The sequence below is a fragment of the Pinus tabuliformis genome, chromosome 5_2, assembly GCF_031772625.1.
Source record: "Pinus tabuliformis cultivar Carrire ecotype Pingquan chromosome 5_2, CPIR1, whole genome shotgun sequence".
Classification (NCBI taxonomy): Eukaryota; Viridiplantae; Streptophyta; class Pinopsida; order Pinales; family Pinaceae; genus Pinus; species Pinus tabuliformis.
In genome coordinates, this window is record NC_142306.1 from 99,260,870 (window position 1) to 99,271,007 (window position 10,138).

The window sequence follows — 10,138 nt, forward strand, 5'->3', positions numbered from 1 at the left end:
ATTTTTCTATCAGGATTTTACACTCTTCTGCATTTAGATTAGAAATAATATTATTTAACTTCTTCATTTTGTGGCTCTACATGACAAACATTGGGCAATACATATTAGTTAAACTTATATATAGTTTACATATTAATTTTGTAAAGGATTTACAAAGAACTTGCTTTCTATGATTCTTTCGATATGCTATCATTGTGTCGATCAATGTTTTTGTTACTTGACACCTTCTCAGAATTTTTTGATCAATATAAAACATGCATCATTCAATATAGAAGCCATTAAATATATTTTATAAATAAATAAAATAATCTTAAGCCAAATAGCTTTGGTAACTGGTGCATTTATTTGAATAAACACATCGGAGCATTTATTCAATTGAATGCACTGGACGTTTAATTGTTCGGCACCATTAGGGAAAATTATTATTTTTAAATAATTTTAAATTATAACGGCGCGATTTGTAGTGATAAACACAACACAATGATTTAAGGGTTCTATTTAGCAGAAGCGCGTCGGTGCATTATATTAAACCAAGAGCAATGATGAAAAAACTAGATAGAGTTGATAATTTTATAATATATAGGTGTGTTGTATTACACAGGGCACATCCATGCATTATATTACACAGGTTTCACCACATAACATATATCCATTTTTAGAAAATACAGACAGGGATGTCATGGTTTGGATCTAATTCAATAAGTGATTCTCCTACTTTATATGTCAAATGCCCTATATGTAGTAAGTACACAAACCCATTAAATCTAAAATGCCTAAAATGAAAAACCTTAATTGTGAAGTGGTAGAGGAAGTTAAACCCTAAGGTGAAATTTTGTACGAAGAAGTAAGGCTTTAACGTAAGTATTATTTTTTTTTGTTTTTTTTTTCCTGAATTTTAATTAAATTTAAATAGGAATAGAAATCATAAAAAAAATTAATATTAAATTCAATATTATTATTTTTATTATACAGGGTTTTTATTTTTATTTTTTTGAATTGTGAATAAATCTAATAGAAATTATAAAAAAAATTAATAGTAAAGTTTAAAATTTTTTCTATCTAGGGTTTTGAGTGAATCACCATACCTTTCAAATTCTGATCTTTCTACAGTTCCAAATTTTTTTACTGCTTCCCAGTGCTCCCAATATGCCTATCTTGCAAATGATCACTCTTTTAATTAAACCCTATTGGAAATTTTAAAATTTTTTATTAGTAAAAGAAACAATAAAATTTAAAATTTTCACTATGCAATGTTTTTAGTGAATCCCCATACCTTTCAGCGTTCAATCTTTTGAATAATTTTGATGCTCCAAAGTACTATGTTGTTGCACAACGCTCCTCATATGTCTCTCTTGCAAATCACTCCCTTGAAATTTTGGGAAAAATAATGAAATAATGAACAATTTTTTACTATTTAAAGGACTTTATGAAATTAGATTTCAAAAAATCAATTGCCACTCATTTTGGAATTAAGAAAAAAGCACCTTCTTTTTTTATCTGAATATCGGTGCATTCGATGGAAGCAAACTACTGTGTTTATAAAAAAGTGCACCAACATTGTCGGGGTGCAAAAAGATTTCAACACACCAACATGATACAATTTTTTTTTTTGAAATCTCAAAACTGTGCGATTAATTTTTTAACACAACGTCGTGGTTTGTATTTAAAAGCATCAGTATTGTAATTTTTATAAGAGCACCAAGATGGTTGAATTAATTTTTATTTTCTAAAATACGGGAACAGGTGCATAATTGTATTATTTTGTTTTAAAATGCATCAGTGTATTTTTGTATAATAGCACTGATATGATCACACACACACACACACACACACAGATAGAGAGAGAATGTTGAAAACTGATGTTGGTATTATTTGAGCACCCTGGTGTTGGTATTATTAAAATGCATTAGTGCAATTTGTTCTGATAAGTGCACCAGTAGGGTTTAAAAGTTATCTAGAATTTTATTTTCACATAAAATGGCATATTAATATCAAATTATCTTTTAGGATGCATCCACATGAATTACAGTAACTTATAACATACATTTTCCGCTTAAAATCGCCTTATTCTTGAAAAATGTTTTGAAAACTATATTGAAATTTAGATTATGGTTATATGATTTTTGATATTAATTTTAGATATGCACACAAAATTTTATTTCTGATTTTTTTCAAATGCAGGGACAAAATCAGAATAATATCAGATGGTCAATTTTTCAAAGTCCAGCTCATTCCATATTGTTGATCAAATTCCTTCATGGAGTTATCCCTTTCCATCTCTAGTAAGTTTATAATTTATTTATATTTCGATTATATAATTGAATATTTTTTTTAATCCATGTCAATTTGAATAAAAATGTATCCAAATTTGCAAGAACCTGATTCAGAATTAAGTTTAGATGCGGAAAATATTCATTAATTTCAAAAATGTCGGAGCTCTTATCAGGAGCAGCATATTACAAGAAGTTGGTAGATGAAAATAGAAAGCCTCTTCACCCTACCAATTGGAACATGGCATCTTCCAGTTGCAATCCTGGATCAACGATGGTAATAAGTTTATGGTATAATGTAATTTCAACAAACCAATTGCATTGACATGCTTACTAGTATCATTAATATTGTACTGATGGTGTTAAGTATTTTTCGAAACTAGGATTTTAGTGATGATGAGTGACCCATCTACCATCTTCCGGTGCACCCCACTACAATGTAAATTCAAGAGAAGGTTGCATTAAGAGAAAGAATCATAGAGGAAGAATACAAAGAATGGTTGAATCAACCACCTATTCAATTCCCACTACATCCCTATTCACTAAGGAATGCCTACAACAATAGTATTTCTTCATCACAAATTGGTAATGGAGGAAATAAAATAGAGGTTGGTATGGATGATTACGTACGGAATATGAATGACATGGAGGCAATGTTATTAGATGCATTCTAGAACAATGAGAGCCTAGAGGATGATGTTCATATCACTGATAGCTTATTCGGAAGCATGAAATCTGCTTCCACGACCCCTCTCTTTGGACCTGGTGGTAATTCAAAGTCTACCTAGATGGGGGCAATGATGTTGTTGTACAACTTCAAAGCAAATTTTATAATGTCGAATGGTGTTTTCTCAACAATATTGAGGTAATTCACTTACATGATTAATCGAGTCCCTTATATTTTAAGTAATATTGTCACACAATCAACATTAAAAATCGTATAATTTTACGAACGTTAAATATTGACATTGTATAATTATATTCCCCACCAACTGCATGTTATTCAAAGATAAGGTTCTTCTAAGTGATAATGTCTTTCTGGTTAGCTACAAAGAGGAAAAGCAATTGTTGAAAATTTTCGGTGTTGACTACATATCATATCATCCATGTCTGAATGATTGTATTATATATAGAGGAGAATATGTATACAAAGAGATATGTCTGAAATTTGGGCACGATAGGTATTGTAATTAAAAATAATATATAAATCACATGATCCTCCTCATAAGATATTGAGGCACATGCCTTTAATCCCAAGGATTCAAAGATTCATTCGTTGCAAAGAATTAGCTATGTTGCAGGGATGGCATGCCTCACACAGAAGCGAGTAAGGAATTATGTGAATCCCAATAGATTCAATAGCCATGAAGCATATCGAGGATCTATAACTTGGAAAATTCATAGATGAAGTATGAAGTCTACGGCTCAACATAACCATGGATGTCGTCAAATCATATTCCCTCCAAAACACCAACTATTATGTTTTTCCTATAGTAGTGATTAATAACAATATCCCCCCATGGTTTTTCGTGAAGAATGAACATATTTTGCTGGCTCTCATAATCCTTGGTAGAAGACAAGTAAAGAATATGGATGTCTAGTTACAACTATTAGTAGATGAATTGAAGAAATTATGGGAAGGGATACATGTGTATGATATATCAAGACCCATCACAACATAGAGGAGTTTTACATTGTATGGTATGTGTCCTTACATCATACATGTTTATACAGGTTTAGGAGTTTTCTTTATTTATTTGTTATATACATAACAATATTGTTTCACATATTAATTTAATTTGTTGCAATTGTTATGATCTTCATGGTAGCTAACGTGTCAGCGTGTGTACAATAATTTTGTAGTTCTTGTAACAAAAGGTATCATGCATGTAAATGTTGTGGAACTTCTATGAAGCCCAAGTGGCTTGACCACCTATAAAAGCAAGTGTATGATTTCTCCATTGTATTCCTCCCATAAGAAAACCCTTTACAAAAGAACAACATTTTCTTTCATGGTAAACCAGAGAAAACCCAAAGGAAATAGAAACATTTTTATACATGAAACTATGTATTTCCAATTGTGTACAATATATATGATAATAAGGACTCAAGGTCACAATCCTTCTCAAATAGGAAAATGAGAAGAAAATAGTGAATTTAGAAATAACATTGAAGATTTAGTATCGATTTAGATATGTATTGGTTTATTAATTAGTTCACGTGTTTTTTCTTATTATTTAGTTCAAAATCAATATAAATCATTTTGTAGTGATAGTTTTCTATGAGGACTTTAACAATGAAAAATTGTGTATTAATATGTAAGATTAAATTCTTGACATGAGAGGTAAAGTCATGTTTACTATATTTGAATTACAATTCTTGCAACATTGTGTAAACTAAAATGAGGTCTTATGCATGTATAAAATGTTTCTTACATATTTTTATGAACCATAAGAGAAAAAAATGGGCTTACATGGATGCATGAGAGGTTTTAATTTTTTCTTCATGGATAATGGCACAGTTTTGACTTTTCTTTTCAATGGTAATTATAAATAAAAGTTGAATTAATAAATATGTTATGGCTATTAATTAATTGATAAATAATGTGATGGTGATTATGAGGCATTTATTTGCCTTTCAAATAGATTTGGTGATGCATTTTTCTTTCCAATTTAGATTATGTAAAATAAATATTTATTTTTATGTATTTATAAGTAAATTATTTAAAGTATACATCTTTATCATCGTGAACATGATGTAATATTAGCTAGGAGAAATGTGAAAACATGAATTTTAGTGACTATCTCTGAATAAGTATGTGTTGGAAATAACACTGAGAGGGGGGTGAATCAGTATTATCAGATCAATAAAACTTTTTCATTTCCATACTTAGGTACATATACGCTACTTCATCCAAGGGAACCCGTGTGTATACGCAGCTGTGTCTAAAGCAACTAGCGTATATCCAAAATACTTATGATTCAGTTAATCATTAAATGTTGATCTTTAGTTAGTGCATCCGATCTTCATTAACCATATGAACAGTAAGCAGGTGCAGTAAAAACAGAACAGATCATCAAACACAAGAAGCACACATGAACACCATGATATAAGGTGGAAACCCAATGTGGGTGAAAACCACCTGGTGCAATTCGTTTCTATCTTCCTTTATTAAGAAACTTCTTCTACAATGTACTGGTGCAGTCCTTTACCAGCACGCAGGCTACAACCTGCAGAAGGCTACAACCTTCTCTCGTTCTCCAGACTCTCCTGGAAGGGAGCTCCAACCCCCTTTGCTCTTGTACTAGCTAAGCTACTAGTACGTAGGCGCCGGTCTACAATCTTCTCTCCTCCAGGTACCACGTTTCATAAATTTTCAGACTGGATACTCCTGAAGCACAACACATAATCTGAAGGCCACGTTTCATCAAATTTTCATACTGGACCCATAAATATCATTGAAGCACAAAACAGTCAATACTAGCAACATCAATTTCTGAATCAATGAAACACTGAAACCCTGTCAATAACACAGTCACCAGAACACAGAGCAGATAACAGAACTCTGCCATAACCATCAAATCCATCTGCAACTTCAAATATTATCCTTAATAATGTATACGCTACTATAATGAATCAAACCCGCGTATATACGCGCTTTTAACAAAGACAACCCGCGTACAGATCTAAAAATAATTTCTCATAACTTGCAGTTGTACCAGACATTCGTCATACTCATAACACTTAAAAAACAATACATGCGTCAGTATGTAGATCTAGAATAAGCATCATAAAGATAGTTGATTTCAAACCATTTGATCCCGATTTCTCCTTAGATCTTGTTCTCCATCAACCGGTGAGATCCCTCTTTAGCTCAGATCAAGCAATGCATCATCAACCCATAACCTGCATCCTGGATCTCATACTTCTTCAGATATTCAAGACTTTTCAGATACACTTGCTTAATGATCTTCTTCTCCTTTTATATTCTTAGGCCTTGCTCAATACCATGGTCCAAAACCATAATAAATCAATACCAGGAGCCCAATACTTGAGATCAACACACTTGTCGAGATACCATGGTCCAAAACCATAGGTTCAGGTACCGAGGACTAACTACCACGAACCAAGACATAAGTTTTCCCACATGTACGTGCTTTTCCTTTCGTGAAAGTGCATGTATACGCATACACGTCTTCGGCACATCCAACCCGCGTGTATACGCTGATTTGTCACAATGAACCTGCGTATATCTCTTTCTTGACCTGCTGTACTAAGATCTGTCCTCTTATTACGTTGCCATCACCTGTATCAACCTATGAGTGAGTTACCATCAAGGACAACACTTGTATCATAATGCCAACAATCTCCCCCTTTGAACTTGATGGCAACCACCACACCAAGTCACTCTCCCCCTTTGACATCAAGGGCAAAGGGCGGACCAAGATATTCTCTTCCTTGGTATACCTTTTGCTGTCCATACTCCCCCTGAGTACATGCTGAAGTTTCTGATTGAGCTCCCCTTTGTATATGCCAAGTTGTATCAATCCATCCATGCTCCCCCTGAGCAGGTGCAAGTTCTAAGACCAGCAATTCATTCAAGACCATGACTATCATTCATCATATATGATCTGCACCATAAGCATCAACATCCAAACCTGCAATACCATTCCTTTGATCAAACAGCAAGATGTATCATTTAGCTTCATAGACTTTATCAACAACTTCTAACCATAATGCCAACAATGCATTATTTGAAGTATATTCTCCCCCTGAGCCTGAGCCAACCATGACCGAACCATTTCCTGGGTCTGTTCTGCTGCCCTTTCTTCTGATCTCTATATACGCGACTCTGCAGCCTGCAACTCACGTATATACGCGACTAATCTTCATTATATCAGCGTATGCAAGATGGAATACTGAATTTCTTCACTTTCAGATTCCCCTGTGTCTGTTATGTCAGCGAACTGAGTTATGTCACACCTTTCTGTCTCAAATTCTGTCTTCTTCAATTCCTGGAACTGTGATGATGTATGGTCCTCTTGTTTTGAATTTTGAAATTTGCTCCTGCATTCCCTTGCTTTATGTCCAAGTTTGTTGCATGTATAACATCTTACATATTTCATGTTCCTTCTATTGCAATCAATTGCTTTGTGTCCATATGCATTGCAGGCAAAGCAATATCCTCTGAAATACCTGGGATGCGATGATCTTTTGTGATGGTCTTGAACCATTCTACTTCTACATCTGGCTGCAACATGTCCAAGATTATGACATACATAGCATTCAACATTATTCAGTGGAGGAAATAATCGTCTATCACTTCCATAGTTAGGAGTAAAGGATTTTCCTTGAGGAATTTCTTTCCTTGGTTGTTCCTTGTTGAGCATTTCAGATTTCTCATTAGAGTTTCTTGCCTCACATAGTGAGCTAGATTCACCTTCAACGGATTCATAAAAACCAAGACCAGTTTTGATAATAGGGGATCTTTGACTACCAAGAATGTCATCCAAAATCTTAGTACTTTCTTGAAATCGCAACAATTTATCCTTTTCTTCTAATTTACCTTTTAAGATATTTACCTCAACCTGATGTTGTTCTTCCTTTTCCAGATACTGATTCCTTAGGTCTTCTTCAGATTTTCTTCCTTCTTCCACTTGTTGCTTTAATTTGATCACTTCATGATCTTGATCTTCAAGAGCTTCTCTGTTCTGCTCTCTTGATTTTTCAAGATCTTCTTCTAGAGAGAGGATCTTTGATTCAAGTCTCTGAATTGTTATGCTCTGATCATTTACTATATCCTGCAATTTCTCCCTTACCCTGGTTACTGTCTCCAATTGTTCGTTTAATTTGGTAACTTCCTCAGTTTTGCATTCTTCTTTTCATATGCCATGAGACTTCTAATGTCTTCACCACCATTGAATGAGTCATTACTTTTAACATGGGTATAATAGCTTCTATTACCTTCTTCATACATCCTTCCTTTGTTATGAGGGCATCTAGCAGCATAGTGACCAACTCTACCACATGAAAAACATTTGAAAGGTAGCTTACCTTTGAACCGTCCAGTTCCCCGTTCAAGATTCTTGACAAAATTTACCTCATCTTATTCCTCTGACATGTATCCTGATGCTTCGAATGCGGCTTCTGATGGTCCCTCTTTTCGCATTTCAAAAGCAGTTAAGATTCCATGAAGCTGTGACATGGTGATTTTCTGCAGATTCTCCTTTTCTTCTATGGCAGACACTTTGGAATCAAATTTAGCAGACAGAGATCTCAAAACCTTTTCAACTAAGACGACTTCCTTAAATTCTTCACCCAGATCCCTCATACAATTTACAATTTCATCCATACGTAGGAAATAATTAGCTATGCTTTCATTACTATGCATCTTAAGGTTTTCATACCCGATTCTGAGAGTTTGAAGCTTTGCTCTTTGTACCTGATCATCTCCTTCGTAGCTCAGAATGATTTTGTCCCATATTTCCATAGCTGATTTGAAATGCATGACCTTCATAAATTCTGATTGTGTCAAACTTCCCAATAAGACAGTAACAGCTTTGGCATTGAGCTCATATTGCTTTCTCTCTGCTACATCTGTAGGAGTTGTTGATGGGAATTTGTATCCTCCTTCTACGATTCCCCAAACTTCTGCTCCAAGTGATTGTAGATATGCAGTGGTTCTTATCTTCCAGTGGGTAAAATTGTTCCCGTCAAAGATTGGTGGCCTGATGTGTGCCTCTCTTTCTGGATTAGTCATCCTGATGGATCTTTTCCTTCAAGCGATCAAGCTACCTCTGAAGGACCTGCTCTGATACCAATTGTTGGAAATAATACTGAGAGGGGGGGTGAATCAGTATTATCAGATCAATAAAACTTTTTCATTTCCATACTTAGGTACATATACGCTACTTCATCCAAGGGAACCCGCGTGTATACGCAGCTGTGTCTAAAGCAACTAGCGTATATCCAAAATACTTATGATTCAGTTAATCATTACATGTTGATCTTTAGTTAGTGCATCAGATCTTCATTAACCATATGAACAATAAGCAGGTGCAGTAAAAATAGAACAGATCATCAAACACAAGAAGCACACATGAACACCATGATATAAGCTGGAAACCCAATGTGGGTGAAAACCACCTGCTGCAATTCGTTTCTATCTTCCTTTATTAAGAAACTTCTTTTACAATGTACTGGTGCAGTCCTTTACCAGCACGCAGGCTACAACCTGCAGAAGGCTACAACCTTCTCTCATTCTCCAGACTCTCCTGGAAGGGAGCTCCAACCCCCTTTGCTCTTGTACTAGCTAAGATACTAGTACGTAGGCGCCAGCCTACAATCTTCTCTCCTCTAGGTACCACGTTTCATAAATTTTCAGACTGGATACTCCTGAAGCACAACACATAATCTGAAGGCCACATTTCATCAAATTTTCATACTGGACCCATAAATATCATTGAAGCACAAAACAGTCAATACTAGCATCATCAATTTCTGAATCACTGAAACACTGAAACCCTGTCAATAACACAGTCACCAGAACACAGAGCAGATAACAGAACTCTGCCATAACCATCAAATCCATCTGCAACTTCAAATATTATCCTTCATAATGTATACGCTACTATAATGAATCAAACCCGCGTACATACGCGCTTTTGCCAAAGACAACCCGTGTACAGATCTAAAAATAATTTCTCATAACTTGCAGCTGTACCAGACATCAGTCATACTCATAACACTTACAAAACAATACATGCGTCAGTATGTAGATCTAGAATAAGCATCATAAAGATAGTTCATTTCAAACCATTTGATCCTGATCTCTCCTTAGATCTTGTTCTCCATCAACCGGTGAGATC